Raw genomic sequence first — 18667 nt, forward strand, 5'->3', positions numbered from 1 at the left:
ATTTTTATATATTAGATTATAAATGCGAAAGTGTGTCTGTCTGTTACTTCTTCACGTCCAAACCGCTGAACTGATTTTGCTGTGGTATGAACATATTATTTTGAGTCCCGGGAAAGGATACTCTTTACATCAAATAAATGTACTTTTCCCGTGCGGTAAACGAATTTAGGCGCATCAGAATTACGGGCGTCATCTATTGTTAGGTAGTTTGTAAAAAATGGATAAATATTATAGGTCTACCAGGATCTGATGGCAAATTTTGATGGCAGATATTAAAAAAATATCCTTGATCATTTGTTAAATTTTTATATTAGCATGTTTCACACACAGAATCAGCCGCTTTAAGGAAAAAAAAGGATCAAAATGTTTTATACCAACTACCCCGGTATTGCTAGAGTCAATTAATTCTTTTCTCATTTTTTTGCTATCAAATTCTGGTAGACCTATAGCAAGTTATTAATTTCAAGGAGTCCTTTCCCGGGACTGAAAGTATCTCCATGCGAAATTGCAGCAAAATCGGTACAGCGGTTCGGGCGTGAAGTGGTAACAGACAGATATACACACTTATAATGTTAGTAATGATTGTTTTTTAACAATCAATACTAACATTACATAAGTGTGTATTAGTCATAAAAGGCATGCCGACTGTATGGGCGCCGCAGACTCGATCGCACAAAAAGTGTGTCGTCTGCGATCTCCCTAAATCCTTTAGCTCTATCCATTTATATAATAACTAGCTGTCCCGGCAAATGTTGTTTTGCCATAATATAAATCAAGTATATCGCCCATACTCTTTTATTGAAGTGATTAAATAAGTATGTTACCGTGACAACATCCATCACTATCCCGTCACACAAACAATGGTCGCCATCAGACTCGTGTTGTAATAATTTACTATTATTTATTCAACAAATGCACTCATCAATATAAAAAGTAGCCAGTAGCCGATTCTCAGACCCACTGAATATGCATATAAAATTTGGTTAAAATCAGTAAAGTCGTTTCGGAGGAGTTCGCGGCCTAACATTGTGATACGAGAATTTTATATATAAGATTATAATAATAATACATGGAGCAGTTACATTTTCTAAAACCGATCTTAGTTTCGTCTCCCTAAAACATAATAAACGATCGGAGCTAACTTTGCTACCTCAAAGTTAACTAAACATTGTAATTTAATTAATTGAATGAACATTAAAATAAATGGATGCCATTTTGAAAGTCGGTTAAAATCACGTTGACAGAGAATAGCACGTGCGTTTGAACACGTGGTCCCACGAAGACGATATAATTTCATTGACAATGTAAATTCTTTCATTCATAATTTCAATTGATAATAAATAAATAATATAGTGAGAATTCATAGTAACATTTTAGGAATGAGTCGTACGATAAAAAAATGCAGTGTAGATAAAACGTGCTGTCATGAATATACTTAATTATTGCATCTGTATCTTCGATATTTCATGTACCATCGAGGAAGTTGATTGCTATGCAATTGACAGACCAACGTTATTTGGTCGAATATGTCAATTCAATGTTAATTGTGATCTGTCAGCTAGGTTTGACGTAACGCGACCAAACTACTTAGGGCCCCGATTTGCATAGGAATCAACTTCTTGATAGTATTTATGAAAACGAAATAGCAGGCACATCGTGACAAAGTTAAGATGAGGTCATTACTTTTCCTTCGTCTTACAAATTTTTGCGACGCGAGTTCAAATTTTTTTAACATATATTACTATCCTAGAAAAAAATTCACTTCGCCGCTAGGAAAGTTTTCGCTTCAACAAACATGATTGCCATGCACTACGAGTATTATTTATAAAGTTATATTTTCATCAAGGTACTTTTAGGCGTGGTTTGGATCATGGTCTGTATCTGGTTCAGCGAGGCTAAAATGGTCGCTTTGAAGAATTATGATATGAATCATAATAAGATTCATTTTTCTAAAATCGCAAAATGCAACTCTGCTTGCAATTCATTTCTGTATTTCTGTACTGCTTTGACATTTGTCAGTTTGACAGTTTTGACAATTCATTCGCTGAATTTATTGAAAGGAATTGCTAAATGTGACCATTCTAGCCCCGCTGCATCTATACTAACATTTTAAATGGGAAAGTCTACCTGTCTGTTTGTCACCTCTCACGCCCAAACCGCTGAAGAGATTTTGCTGGGTATGGAGATGCTTTGAGTCCCGGCAAAGACATAGGATACTTTTTATCAAGAAAAATGCACGGTTCCCGCTCGATGAACGAATTTTGGCGCAACAGAGTTTCGACTTGCCGTCGTCGTCTAGTTAAATATAAAATCATAGACACATTGTACATTCTTTGAACACCGTCACGTTTTAAGGAATTCCGTTTTTCACGTGGCCGTAATCGTTTTGTTTTCTTTCAAACTTTTATAACACGTTACGCACATTTCTCGTTGCCCAACAAAAGTAAACAAATCTAAATATAATATAAATAAAAGTCAAAGATGACTGACTGACTGACTGACTGACTGATATAGTGATCTATCAACGCACAGCCCAAACCACTGGACGGATCGCTCTGAAATTTGGCCTGCAGGTAGATTAATGACATAGGCATTCGCTAAGAAAGGTTTTTTTTATGAAATAAGGGGGCAAACGAGCAAACGGGTCACCTGATGGAAAGCAACTTCCGTCGCCCATGGACACTTGCAGGATCAGAAGAGCTGCAAGTGCGTTGCCGGCCTTTTAAGAGGGTATTGGGTAATAGGGGAGGGTAGGGAAGGGAATGGGGTAGAGGATTGGGCCTCCGGTAAACTCAAATCCCACGGATTTTGATAAATTTCACCCTTACAGGGATAAAATTGGGGATGAAAAATTGTAAAATAATATTACGTCTTCTTAACGCGAGCGAAGTCGCGGGCAAAAGCTAGCTTGAATTTTATTCAATTTCGTTGACTATAATATTAGTTGCTACTGGCTATAATATTGTGTGGAGAGCAAGTTTTTTGTTTAAACAAAACATTAGCGTCTTACTACAAAAGATTTAAACACCTGTTGAACAGTTGATTAGAGAGAAATTCATTCATAATGGTCTCAAAACAACTGTTCAATAGATGTTAAATAGATCTTTTGTGGTAAGCCGTAAGACCGAAGATTACGATATTAACTACAAAAATATACTTTTGCACGAAACGACTAAACTATGGAAGTTGCTGGCGACATCTAGAACTATTAATTTATAGTTAAGACTACGTGATAAATTAATACTTACTTAAGTTTACTACAATATTAATTATCATTGAAAGATTGCCGGGCTATAGTTCCCGAACCGGTGGTAGGTTCAATAATTGGCCAAGTGCGAGTCGGACTCGCGCACGAAAGGTTCTGTATCGTTATAGAGCTAATAAAATGTGTTTTTTGTATGCGAGTCATCTTAATTATTTTATTTTAATTTTATTGTTAAATATTAAAGTAGATATATAATTAAAGATTTTGTGGATATTTCAAGCGCCTACCTGTTGCCATTATGCATTACAAGCAAAAAAGCCAATAAAATCACGTTTGTTGTATGGTAGCCCCCCTTAAATATTATTTTGTTTTTAGTATTTTGCCGTTATAGCGGCAACATATTATATACACAATCTGTGAAAATTCTAGCTATAGCAGTTTTTGACATACAGCCTGGAGACAGCCAGACTGACTGACAGACGGACAGACATCGAAGTCTCAGTAATAGGGTCCCGTTTTTACCCTTTGGGTACGAAACCCTAAAAAGTGGATTTTTAATACCCATTTTGAATAAAGCATTATTTTACTTTTTCACGTGATCAGCGATATTTAAACACAAGTATTCGTTGACTTGTTACTACGTAGTACGTAGCACTTGCCCGTAGGCGAGCGTCGCGGTCATTGAACTTTGCGCACATGCCGCCAAAGGTGTGTATGGCCCTAAATTTTATAATTATGTTTTAGCAGCTTTCATTTATATACGTATATGAATGTTCTACTAAAAATACTTTAGTTAATTTATGTTAAAGTAATAATCCTGATATCGATCTCATTTATAAGAGGCATGATAAGCGATACTCAATATATAATAATAGAAAATGTTATTGTGTGGTAAATATTACCGTTAATGTGCGGAAACCAGTTAGACTTCATATTAACAAGGTATTATCTGGGTGAGTCAATTAAAGTGCAAAAAGTTTATTCTATTCTCATTAAATTACATAAAACAGGTTCTCATTTGAATAAATCATGCTATTTAGCCGTAGAGAATTATTTAATATATATTTTTTGGACATAAACAAAGGAAGAAATTATTAAAATTTAAGTAAAATGTAACTCCACTAACAAAATATAAATAAAACAATAACAATAAACAAATCTTTATTTCACTTAAAATTTCTACGACGCTAATCTTACACAATCACTGATCTCCACACTAGGATTCCCTGTGTCGTGGAGACCAGTCTTTTCCATCATGCACATAAACACTAGATACAAATTAATTGATATACAATTAGGTAAGTAAGTAATTTTACTTATTTTAACCAGTTAGCTGGTTAAAATAAGTAATATGTGATAACTACCATAAAAAATGTTCTAAGTCTTTTTAACAATACAATGTATATTTTATAAGTAAACAAACAATATTTTATATAACAGATCGTATATCAACTAGAAAAAACAATCAAAACAACAACAGTTTTAGGTTGACAAGCTTAAGGTCCGATTTCATCAACGTCTGTTAAAGTTAAAGCTCGAATTAAAGTAAGTTAAAGCGCGTAGTTAAAGTTGAGTCACCCAAAAACACGTTATAAAATAATATTATGTACATTCTTTGACTATACAAAAATTATCAAAAGCTAAATAAAAGCAGTACTTACTACGGAACCCTATATTGTACGTGGCCCAATACGCACTACTTTGCGCACATGCCGCCAAAGGTGTGTATGGCCCTAAATTTTATAATTATGTTTTAGCAGCTTTCATTTATATACGTATATGAATGTTCTACTAAAAATACTTTAGTTAATTTATGTTAAAGTAATAATCCTGATATCGATCTCATTTATAAGAGGCATGATAAGCGATACTCAATATATAATAATAGAAAATGTTATTGTGTGGTAAATATTACCGTTAATGTGCGGAAACCAGTTAGACTTCATATTAACAAGGTATTATCTGGGTGAGTCAATTAAAGTGCAAAAAGTTTATTCTATTCTCATTAAATTACATAAAACAGGTTCTCATTTGAATAAATCATGCTATTTAGCCGTAGAGAATTATTTAATATATATTTTTTGGACATAAACAAAGGAAGAAATTATTAAAATTTAAGTAAAATGTAACTCCACTAACAAAATATAAATAAAACAATAACAATAAACAAATCTTTATTTCACTTAAAATTTCTACGACGCTAATCTTACACTGATCTCCACACTAGGATTCCCTGTGTCGTGGAGACCAGTCTTTTCCATCATGCACATAAACACTAGATACAAATTAATTGATATACAATTAGGTAAGTAAGTAATTTTACTTATTTTAACCAGTTAGCTGGTTAAAATAAGTAATATGTGATAACTACCATAAAAAATGTTCTAAGTCTTTTTAACAATACAATGTATATTTTATAAGTAAACAAACAATATTTTATATAACAGATCGTATATCAACTAGAAAAAACAATCAAAACAACAACAGTTTTAGGTTGACAAGCTTAAGGTCCGATTTCATCAACGTCTGTTAAAGTTAAAGCTCGAATTAAAGTAAGTTAAAGCGCGTAGTTAAAGTTGAGTCACCCAAAAACACGTTATAAAATAATATTATGTACATTCTTTGACTATACAAAAATTATCAAAAGCTAAATAAAAGCAGTACTTACTACGGAACCCTATATTGTACGTGGCCCAATACGCACTAGTTGGTGGGCTTATTGTTAAACTCCTGCTTGTAAGGTGCCAGTTAAGTTTGGCTGTTGGTGTCAGATGAGGATTAAAGATAATATTAGATCGTGGGTAAATCGATATCAGGTATGTTTGTTTGTTTGTTTTGGCAGATATCGTATGTGTGTCACTGTTATCAAGCGCCCTAAATACTATGAATAGATACTATTCCCAAAACTTCAAACATGAGTTTAACTTGTTTCAAGTTTTGACAGTTTTAACTATTATATTATTACTGTTCAGTTGTTACAAATCATAGAATGTAACAAATACTATAAAATATAATATAAAGTTCTATCTGTTACCTCTTCAATCTTAAGCCATTGATGGTTTCAATGAACTTTAGTATTGAGATACTTATATGTAGAGTTCTGGGATAGATTTTAGCACCGAAAACCGTAAGATTTTTTCGTATAATGTAATATGATATAGATTTTACTAGATGACGCCCGCAACTCCGTTGCGCCAAAATTTGTTTTTCACGCGGGAACCGTACATTTTTCTGGGTATATAGTATCCTAATTATGTCCTTCCCCGGTAGGTACTCAAAGTGTTGAAACCGATTTTGCTGGGTATGTACCCAGCAAAATCAGTTTCAGCGGTTTGGGCGTGAAGAGGTAAAAGACAGACAGACAGACACACTTTCCCATTTATTAATAAATAAAATTTTATATTATTTTAGTTAGCTTTGAAATGAAATTCTTCAAAAGTACTAGACCGTAATATGTTTAGCGAGATCAAACCACAGGAAGGCTCTGTAAAAAAAGGATTTCTCTTTGCCAACAGAGGTCATTTAAGCTTCCAAAATTTGTACATAGATTTTTTTTGAGGCATACACTTTAATTTGCTCGTAGCTTATATGAAATGTATTTATGGTTTTTAAATTACGCGACAAAAACCATTTTGTCGCTTACGCCCTTTCCATTTTTGCTGTTCCATTGTTTACTATGAGAGGCGGGCCCAAAAACAAGCAATCTAAATTCTAGAACATATCCAACATGGTTTTTTACTTTAACGCGGCGTCACCTTAAACGTATTTTTTTTATAAAATAAGGGGGCAAACATCAGGAGAGTTGCAAGTGCGTTTTCGGCCTTTTTATGAAGGAATAGGCTAATGTTATAAATAAGCAGAAGAGATAAGGCATAGGGAATAAGGTATACCTTATTCCCTATCCCTTATCTCTTCTGCTTATTTATTACATTATATATAAAATCCATATGATTTTTTATAGATTTTCGTTTAAATAATATGTATTTTTTTACATTTTGTTCTATGGATGTTTCCTTGAGTTTTTTCCCCTACAAACCTTTGGACCAACGAAAATATACGGCATATAGTATGATTATGCATAAGATACTTTCAAAATAAATTATTTCATGTTGTTTCAAATCACCCCCCGGACCACGGAAAGAGAGGGTAACTTGTTGGGTAACAAGGTTGTACCCCTCGATTTTTCCCCTTACAGCACTGCGCGCTTTCTTATTATTTTTCTTGTATCTATCGATGGTAATAAATGCCGTACAAATATTATATTATATGACCAGTATGCTTCTACCTGCACTTTTGAATTCTCACCAGCACTCAGTTGGACAGCTTACAAGTGACGGCATATTGCCAAATCTTATTATTTTATGCTCTTATATCGTCCTATATATTATTACATCAACAGCAGGTTCATAATATGAACCTGCTGTTACTTAATAACATATGGTCAGGTAGTTGATGGTCATATTTATGATCCATCCATTTTCGACATGGGCCTGTAGTCTATAAAATTTAGCGAAACGTTAATCAGATGAAAAAGAATCGCAAGTGTTCAGTGTGCGGTGTTTGAAATTAACTTACTTAAAATGTAGATTTCGTAATTGAATTGTTTAGAATGTCACAAACGATAGAAGATCTGCCTTTCTTATCTTAGCCTTTATTTATATCCGGTGTGACTAATCAAAGAGTAATGTCATTGATAAAAGCAACTTAAGTGCCAAGCCACACCGAAACGAGACGCAGCAAGACGCGATGATGTACTTAAAGGTGGCACTTCACATGGCTATTTGTATTTGCGTATTTGATTATTCGCCAAACAATCACCATGTGTAGACGGTATGTTTGACAAATTATTGGCCTTATTTGCCTATTTGACAAATATGACCAATACCAAATACACGTATATCGGTATACATACCTTTGTCGGTTTTTGACGCACATCAAAAGAGTCAAATGGGCAAGTAAACAAATTCAAGTAAAAGTTTGGTATTTGACGTCCATGTATGGAAGGCCGTATTTGCCTTTATTTGCTTGTTTGTGTATACGTTAATAATTTTGCCAAATGCAACAAATAGCCAATAGCAAATACAAATAGCCATGTGAAGTGCCAGCATAATAGCTCTACTATTAGCCCAGTAGGGTTAGTTCAGACTTGTATGGGAAGCTGAAATTAATTATTATAGTCAGTCAGTATAAAAAAATCTAACTCTACTGGGTATATCTATTTCACTTGATTTGCGAATTGTGCATCTATCCGCCACCGTCAAACTGTGTCTTGCAGTTTCATCTTGTGTTGATGTGAACACGATGGAAATAAATGAAAATTCATTATTTCAACTATATTTCTGTGTACTAATTTTCAGTATTTTTCGGTAACTTTTTTTTACATGGGGAAATGTTTTCCGTATCCCCGGCGGATTGGTGACATCGGCCGGGGTATGTGGGAATCCCCGTAGGAGCTACCCACTAGAACCCATAGTGCTTTACTCCTGCTAAGGCAAAGTTCCAGGCACGATCAACCCACCACAAATTTTGGTACACTATTAACTATTAAGGGTGGGTTGCACCAGAGCCATGGTTATAGTTACAGTTATGGTCAAAGTTATGGTTAATAGTTATAGTTAAGGCTAACTTTAACTTTAACCTTAACTTCGACCACAGAATTAGACAGATGACAGCTGGTCCGACAAGGCTTTAAATGAACGTGGGCGGGGGCGCTGCTAGTAAGGGAGAACTGTCAAAACTTGCGTTTTTGTATGATGAGTGATGACAGCGTTAGTTTTTTTTTTTCGCTACGTTCATTCATGATTCAAAGCCTTGTCGAGCTCAAGGTTATCGTTAAATATGGCGTCCATTATTGACTTTAACCAAAGATTTGGCATTTTGCATTGTAGATAAAGTTATGGTTAAAGTTACAGTTATAGTTAAAGTAAGTTGGTGCAACCCACCCTAAACGTAGTGTATATTTTTTTTTTTTTGTGGGAGTAAAGTGTCCTATGCAGTAAATTTAATAATGCATTTTAAAAATCTTAACACTAATAAAGTAATAAGCTTTACCTTTCTATGTCAAGAAGAGCATAATAATTATTCTTTATATAATACTAATTAGTTACTTTCTCGCGAATGTGAAGATCGCGAAGACCAAATCGGCAATGTTTACATGCGACAAAACTAGGTCGAAGTTAGACGAACTTTGAAACAGGTCGGCGAACCTTGGCCTTGACTGACACTACGCAATACTCTACATACCTATATACAAAATGGAGTGCGAATTTCGTAAGATCAAAACATAATAATGTTATTAATGCGTACGTCTATTTGTGTTTTACCTCTATAATTGATCCTCTGAACTAATAAATTCCTTGGACTTTCTCTTTAGGTCAATTTTGAACTAAGTAAAAATATAGGGTTTTGGTGCGATCTCAGCAACACGGCAAATGTATGTTCAAGGTCGTTTGGTCGGGAGACGGCCTTAACGTACTGTATTAAAAATGCGTTTATCTATCTGACTTTACAGTCAGCCTAGGCTAGTCTAGACGTAACCTTATTAAATAAAACTAGCTGTTGTCCGCGACTTTTTTTTTATGAAATAAGGGGGTAAACGAGCAAACGGGTCACCTGATGGACAGCAACTTCCGTCGCCCATGGACACTCGCAGCATCAGAAGAGCTGCAGGTGTGTTGCCGGCCTTTTAAGAGGGAATAGGATAATAGGGAAGGGTAGGGATGGAAAGGAAGGGGAATAGGGGAGGATAGGGAAGGGAATTGGGCCTCCGGTAAACTCACTTACTCGGCGAAACACAGCGCAAGCGCTGTTTCACGCCGGTTTTCTGTGAGAACGTGGTATTTCTCCGGTCGAGCCGGCCCATTCGTGCCGAAGCATGGCTCTCCCACGTATAAACGACTACGTCCGCGTCAACACTAAAGAAGATTTTCCCCATGTTTTCTACATTTTCCACTGATTTAACTCTTCTAATGTTTGTAGAGTAATGTTATACTGTATACAGCCTGAAGACTCGATAAATTCGCACTGCTTTAGTACCTGAAATTAGCGCGTTCTATAAACAAAATCTTCAGCTTAAGCTAAATGACAAAAGGTTTTACTTCCAACTCATTTACTTTTGTAGTTTGTAAATATTTGTAGCGTTTTTGCTTTTTCTATATTTTTAATCTAATTATATAATATAATTGGAAAGGTCTTGAGCATCGTGAGGTCTTTAAAAAAAAACAGAAAAAACTTCAAGAGAAAAGCAGGAAAACAGGGAAAATCATTTTATGGCTAAAAAAGTTTGCCGGGACAGCTAGGATTTTATATATTTATGCTTTGTATTGGCCGTAGAGTGATAATACATTAATTAAATAAGAAAGATAGCGCGTTATCACTCGCTGGTCTATTTTCCTTTAATTGCATAAAAATACATTTTCCATTGACAATATCAACATACTTTATCTATACAATGTTGTGAAACTGTTTTTAATTGAAAACTACATAATCGATGTAACGTAAATAATAGAATCATCATTCTATTCCAGTAATACATTACTTGAATAGAATGATGCGTTTAGCGAGTAGGTATAACGGCCGTTCCCAATATTTGATCTATCTCTGGTTTTGCCCTACTAGAGATAGGAATAGCTCACATTAGACATTAGGGACATATATTTTATGTCAATTGTGAGCTATTCCTATCTCTAGTAGGGCAAAACCAGAGATAGATCAAATATTGGGAACGGCCGTAAGACAATATAGTAGCAGGACTCAAAACATATTATCACTGTAAAAAACTAACATAAATAAATTTCCACAGACAATATTTTTAAACTTTTGTTACGGTAATACTTAATCGTGATTCTCGCTAATTTTTATTTGATTTCATAAGGTTTTTGTACTTTTTATGTGATTTAGAATTTGATAAGTCTATATCTAGGATAGATTATTACTGCACGATGTGTTCACACTATCTTTAGAATGCAGCACCAGAATAGACAGTAAGCAATAAGTTCTGTTCGAAGTTTGACAGCGTTTCTGTCAATATTCAGATAATTATGACTTGCGCAACATTTTTGGTTGGATTATTTACTGTATGTGCTTCGATCTTTTCTTAATATTTCCCATTCTTATTTGACAAGTCACAGTCACATCCACATGACCCAGATCTGGACGCACCCTAACACTCTCAGTTTTCTGTATCTATTCTAAGACACCGCTGCTATCTTTATCTATTTATAAGTAGCTGATTCACCGCGTGTTATAATGATAAACAAGAGTAAAATTCATACCTCAAGAGCACTTCTCATCTTGTTTAATAAAAAACTTGACCTACAATACTTAAAAAAACATTTTATAAGTGGAAGGCGCGGTTCTTTTATTTATTTTTTATGTACAGTATATTACTGAATTAGAGCAAAGCATTTCTTTTCCGGAATACAAAACGAATACTATAAAATTATTAATCTCATGACTGAAATGCTAATTCTTAATTAAGGCCATCCCCTGAGCAAACGACCTTGAACATACATTTGCCGCAGATCGCACCTAAATCCAATTTTTTACTTATCTTAGTTCAAAATTGACCTAAAAGAATTCAAACGTTTTTGACGTTTGAATTCTTTTAGGTCAATTTTGATCGTTGTTATAGATTATAGTACTCAAGTACTGATTTTTTACTTGGAACAAACATTTTTACAATTCGTTGCTGAAAAAATCAAGTGTCAGGGCCAAAATTTTATACGCCCATCCGACTCATGATCCATGGAACATAGATCATTTCTTCAATTTCCTAAGGATGATCTGCCTGCATTATCTATGAATACTAATAATTATTGTAAAGAAGATATTTAGTTATGGTCAAGAGCCACATTCTAAAACATTATACCACGGCAATATTACTAGCAGGTTATAAGGTGACTACAGAGAATTGACCTATGGACCAAAACTATAGGCGAGTCAAAACCTCAACAGATAATATCAACATTTGTATAAAATGCATCGTGGTCTGGAACATAATGTTCATGCTTTCAAGTTTTCGCGCGTGTTTTTTTACTTTCATTAAGCTTGTATCTTTCAAAGATAAAGTTTTCTGCATATTAATACAAACATCCAAAAAATATGAGTCATGGCGCGAGCGGCGAGGCACGTCCGATCGCGCGGCGGACGGACGTGGTATGACAATCTCACGGCGCGGCGTACTTTCACTCGCCTGTGTGCGTGTTGTGGGTGTGACTTTTTTTTATTAATTTAACCCACATTTATGATTGTTACGTCATTGATCTGGTACATTGTCATTATAGCTTACATAAGCTTAATGTATATGGATTAGGTTAAAATTATAGGCCTTTATTTAAATAGGTTTTTACTGTTTAACATATTCATGTTTTAGTTTTTACACGTTGATCTTTATAGTCTAAATATTATAATATCTACTGAATATAAAATATATATTATGTTTGCATAAAATCTTGAGTAAGATCGACAATATAAAACTTAGGCAAAGCAATACCTAGCAAAGCTCGTGAGACATGAGCTTTCGACATAATTTGAATTCTTTTTTTTTATGAAATAAGGGGGCAAACGAGCAAACGGGTCACCTGGTGGAAAGCAACTTCCGTCGCCCATGGACACTCGCAGCATCAGAAGAGCTGCAGGTGCGTTGCCGGCCTTTTAAGAGGAAATAGGGTAATAGGGGAGCGTAGGGATGGGAAGGGAAGGGAATAGAGGAGGGTAGGGAAGGTAATAGGGTAGGGGATTGGGCCTCCGGTAAACTCACTCACTCGGCGAAACACAACGCAAGCGCTGTTTCACGCCGGTTTTCTGTGAGAACGTGGTATTTCTCCGCTCCCACGTATATAATTCTGATAATACACCATCAACATTTTTTATAAAAGTGTACGTTTTACCTTATAACCATTAATAATAATATCTAAATTCTAATTAATAAATAATAACCTAAAAATGAGTTTTGAAACAATAAAAATAAGTTTATCAAAATGCAGTACCTGGCGCATGGCATATTTATTAAAACGTAAAAAAAACAAAAAAATGTTGTCAATGTTGAAGAAACGGAAGAAACTACATTAGTGAGAATAATTAAAATTTAACGCAGCTCTCTGCATTGAGATGTAGAGTCGTTATCGTTCAACTAGCCCGATCTCTATCTGTATAGTGCAGCAGAGTGCATTGCCCACAGAGTTTCGGCTGCGAGGTCGTTGACCGAGAAACTGTGATTTTTTTATGACATAACCCGTTGGGACAATGTTTTGTAGAGCTCCAAATGTAAGTAGAGTTAACGCAATTTTATGACGCTATAAAATGTGAGAGTATAGCCAGATATGTAATAGATTGATACAGCTGTCAGGATTAATAAATCATTGGAAATTGATAAAATATTAAAACCCTTAAATAATAGAAAGGTTTCCATAATAATAAATAAATTTATTTTTTTCATCTTGTAACTTTAACTTGAAGAATAAAGACATTTCAAAAGATTTTTTACAGAAAAATAAATGTATGTGTGTAATAAGTAGCAAATTAGTTATTTTGGCAAGTTATCTTACGATTGTAAAATCCCTTCAGCCAAGGAAGTAACATTTGCTCTCTTATCACTCAAAATCAGATACAAAATATTTTAGTTAAACTGGATCATAACTAATTAATGCGTGTATATTAAGCTCGTTGGCAAGGCTCTACAAAAGATATAGTTAGGTAAACCTGTAGTGTATGTTGTAACTGTGTACTGTGTAGTCAATTGGCTATTTTCACAGATACCCATCGGCATATCTAGGTATTAAGGAAAACTGAAGATATCTTATTTTGATCAATCAAAAATCCGTTGCGTGATTCAGTGTTTACTGAACGTAATAGGTTGAGACTTGAGTCATATAAAGGTCATACACACTTTCTATGGATAGTCAGCATAGTCTGATGCAACTGATGTGAGATACAGGAAAATAATAATAAACTCTAAGTAATTTTTTTATATAATGCAGTTTTTTGTTATTGCTAAAACTTTTTAATTAATAAATCATTAAACTCGTAAACCACATCCCTTTTGTAGTTCTTCAGCGACACAAAATTTTCTCGTCAGGGTTGTCAAACTCTTATAAATTATAATTCACTAACTGATATACTTTACAAAAATAAAACAAAAAGTGGTAAAAATGATGTCACGGCATACAAACACGTGTAAAATTGAACAAATTCATTAAGACGAGTCAAGAGCAAAGATGTAGAGTCAACATTGCAACACTGACCGATCGCACGTTCCACTTTCATCTAACATTCAACTTCAAACGCCAAAAAATATAATAAATATGACGTAAGATAGTAGGACATTAGGTCTCTGGGACTGTTATGCAAGTGCTTATGTAATTCGTGAAAGTCGGCCATCATGTTTCCGCCTTATGTAATGGCTCTCAAGTATACTGACACACTTTTGTTTTTTTAACCGGAAAAAAGACAAAAAATCGGTCGCGGACCGCGGTTACGATTGACTTTGCCTTTGTTGGAAATATAGGTCGATTTTTTTTATTTATATTTTATTTAACTGCAGATATTATGTAGCTCTTGAAAGTCTTTTAAGTTTTATTGTCATGTTTTACACATGTGTTTTTTTTTAATCTTCGTTCATTTATTCATAATTTTTTTAATTAAATCTTTATGCTGTAGTAACATACTATTTCCCTGTGCCTACATAGTATAGTATTATAGTAGATGCTAGAACCAAGGCTTAAAAAAGTAATTCATATTATTAGTTCAATTAAGAACATGCAAACAAGACGTTTTTATAGAGTCCTATAATAACATTGTTATCTTAATTGACTCAGATTTATAGGTAAAAACACAGCAGTATGCAAATCAACTTAAATTATTATGCTTCAATGATGAGTCTACTGCTTAGCTATTTTATTATTGTTTATCAACATTGTTTTGACGTCTGATGGGGTCAAAATCTAGTCTTTGACATTTGTTTTAATCGGCCGTTTGTTTCGGCCCGCTGGATTAACTTAACCAGGATTAAATATCATCATAATATCTATCGTTCTTCGTATTTATGAAAGTGGTAAAGCTTGTCTAATTTGAAATGATGCGCCCCACCGGCCACCACTTCACTAGTTGATATAAAATTTTGTACTTTGAATACAAGGAAGGGGCGCGTAATTTTAAGTTAGACAAGTGGTAAGCCCTATCCCTAATTACTGTTTACTATGAATGTTGTATGTATATTTTTTATAAATATTTTTTTTTGTTTCAGATGGAGCTCGAAGGGTCCTCGCAAAGACTCCGTGTGATACGTGAATTAGACTTAAAGTGACGCCTCTTCAACGTTATAATAGTTAGCTAAATAATACTCTGTTGTAACCTACTTTGTCAAAGATAAAATTCATACTTTTTTACATTTGTGATGTCTTTAACGCTACTCAGACAATAAAATACTATTCTCTGGCCTGTATGTGATCTCAGTTGTAGTGGCCAAAATAGAATCGATTTCTAACACTTGCGCAAAATGGAAATCCATATTTTTATACATCTAAATATAAATTTGTACATTTTTAGGTAGTAGTAAGTGAGTAAAATGTCTTCTGTTACATATTTTGAGTTTGTGTTACTTGCTTCTAAAATTTTATTTGTGATGTTTTGGGTTGTTACTTTTTTGTTATGTTTTATGGAGATTTTAAAAAGCTGTTAAAGCTCTAGCTCAATTTAACACTGCCAATAAAATAAGATTTTTCGTTTTCATCCATCAAATCGCTAGGGCTGTCACTTGGTTCAAAACCGTTTCATACAAATTGTACAGCATCGCTTTGTAACATTATCATACGGTATTTAATTTCGACTTAGTATCATTTTTATTAATTTGTAAAATATAGGTTTAGCGTTTATTGTATAGTAATTATTGTGTAAATTGGTTGTATATAATTTTTGATCATTTATTGATATGTCTCTTATTTTCGTGTATGCTACTTTGAAAGTTAATTTTGAAATTAAAGAGGCGAGATATTTGCTCATGTAATAATTTTTTTGATTATCATCTTTCAGCCTCTTTAAATTCAAAGTTCGTCACTATTAATATCTTCGAGTCTTACGTTAAGAGATATAAAAGATCTAGCTTTAGCTATTGGTCTGCAGTGATAATATTTGATTACGATTAAGATACTTTTATATCTCTTACTTCTCAATTTAATGTAATTGTAAATATTTGGATTGTTAGTTCGTATACAAGACTAATGGATTATCAGCTATGGGATATTAAGAGTAATAATTATTTTGTTGAGTTCTAAGAATGTTTATTCCTAAAAAAGTACCTTTTTTCGTTAGTTGCATTCACGATGTCGTAGTTTTAAGCGATGGATGATAAAAACACGATCTTGCGTATGGGCACTGCTAGATGGAAGTACAAGGAGGTAATTTATATTAAAAGTAAAATATTATTTTATACTACTTACTTACTAGGAACGAGAACAGATTCAAGGCTGCTAGAATGAATATTTTTATAATGTTTTTATAATAAGCGAAAACTAGAAGCGACAACCCTAGGTGATATATTTCAGTCGTAGTCTTAGGGTTGTCGACAATATAACGGGTCTCGAAACATATAGTTACCATATGGATCCTACGAAATAATTATAATAGACCTACTTTTAAAATATATATTACATAAATAATGATAATAACAATCGCTTTGTGGCGTTGATAATATTATATAGTTTATTGTAAACGTTTTTACTCCGTCCCAATATTATGATGTATAATATTCTATATACATAACTACAGTTGTTATATTTCATTACTTAAATATACATTAAGTCTATTGATCGTGTTTTTATATTACTGTAAATTCTAGTTGTTGTAAGAACTGATATCGCGGAAAATATTTTAACAGTGGCCAACCGAAACAAAGTTTCAGTAATTCCTAGATACTTTTTTCTTTAGTGTTGTGCATAGCAATTGTTTTTTTTTTTGTATAATTATTAATTTTACGTCATCAAACATTCATTATTTAATGTTACCCATTATTTAAATCACTATTTATCACCATCATTTTTCATATTTATTTATTCATCTTTATTTCAATTAAATACATGTTTTTAAAAGTTGCTGATAGAAGTGATATTTGTAAATGTTTGCAAGCATGTCTTAATTCATAATTTTTTACGATTAATTTATATGAAATAAAATTTTTGTTGTAAATCTAACAAGCGAGATCAATAAAAAGTACTAAATGGAACAAATTGGGTCAGGAGTGTATCAAACGGAAGTGCTCACATTTTATGTTCCCAAACATTACAGCTACGTGCACCGAAACGCGTAACGCATTCAGTCATTGTTGTGGGCTTTATCCGAATTTGTTGAAAAAAAGTAAAAAATGTTAGGTATCTTGAATCCATTAATCGTAATTATATTAGTAAGCGCTTCTTCTGAACGTTGGAATTAGTTTAAAAAAGTTTTTAGTTACACCTGCATGCACAACACTTATCATTGTTATTTTTCTTGTCTTCGAATGGTGCTATTCTTTCGATGTTTCTTTTCAGAACCAAAGACTTTGTTGCCCTTTTTATGTTTTATATATTTATCGTGTTTATGTTCTTTATCCTTTTTCTGAAAAAGGCGGCCTGGTATTTGACAATAACGTTAGTTTTTTACCGCGTTATATCAATGTTGTAGGTGCAATTAATATAATAAATACCTATTTAATATACTGATTCGTTTTATTACCCTGGAACCAACAACTTTAAAAAATCAGATATAAAAATAATAAGTAATTTTTTTATAATTTACTTACTTTTTCTTTTTATATCTGATCTTTAGGTATAAAGAAATATTATATTACCATACAGTATTACAACAAACGTAATTATTTAGCTATTTTTTGCCCGATATTAATAATGGCAATAGGTAGGCCTTTGAAATGTTCGCAAAATACTCATTTGAATTTATAATTTAATAATTAATAGTAAAATTTAAATAAAATAAATGATGAAGGGGGGCTCCTGTAAAAAAAAACACATTTTAAGCTATTTTTGCTCTATAATGGTACGGAACCCTTCGTGCGCGAGTCCAACTCGCACTTGGCCAATTTTTGTTTATAGTTTTTTTACTTCATTTTCATAGTTCTTGATGTACCCATACATCAAGAACTATGAAAATTGGAAAGTCTGCTTCACTTTTATGCAATTAACATTCTATGTTGAATGTAATGTTATACAATAGACAACGCTGGAGGGAGCAGGGCCGTATTTATATTTTTTAGGAGTATAGGTCGCTTTCATTTTGCCGCCCCTATGTACGAATTATGTCGCCTTCCTAGGACGCTGCTACCCATAGGTGATAGGCCATGGCCTATGGGCGGCATGCCTATAATAAATCCGGAGCTAGGGATGGGGTGGAAAAGGACCTGATGGCGTTGCGAGCTGAAATATTCCAAGATCACACAGGATCGGAAGAAATGGCGTTTGCTTGTGTCAGAGGCCA

At 33.6% G+C, this 18667-nt stretch overlaps 1 protein-coding gene across 2 annotated transcripts in view; it reads left to right on the forward strand.

Moving 5' to 3' along the window:
• Window positions 1-17894, forward strand: part of LOC121727943 (CCAAT/enhancer-binding protein) — a 28677-nt gene extending 10783 nt beyond the window's left edge. For both annotated transcript variants that reach the window (XM_042116019.1, XM_042116028.1), the window contains exon 3: window positions 15450-17894. The gene's annotated coding sequence lies outside the window, so the exon portion shown is untranslated. The remainder of the gene's footprint in view (window positions 1-15449) is intronic.
• The last annotated feature ends 773 nt before the right edge of the window (window positions 17895-18667 follow it).

The sequence above is a fragment of the Aricia agestis genome, chromosome 1 (assembly GCF_905147365.1).
Source record: "Aricia agestis chromosome 1, ilAriAges1.1, whole genome shotgun sequence".
NCBI classification, from domain to species: Eukaryota; Metazoa; Arthropoda; class Insecta; order Lepidoptera; family Lycaenidae; genus Aricia; species Aricia agestis.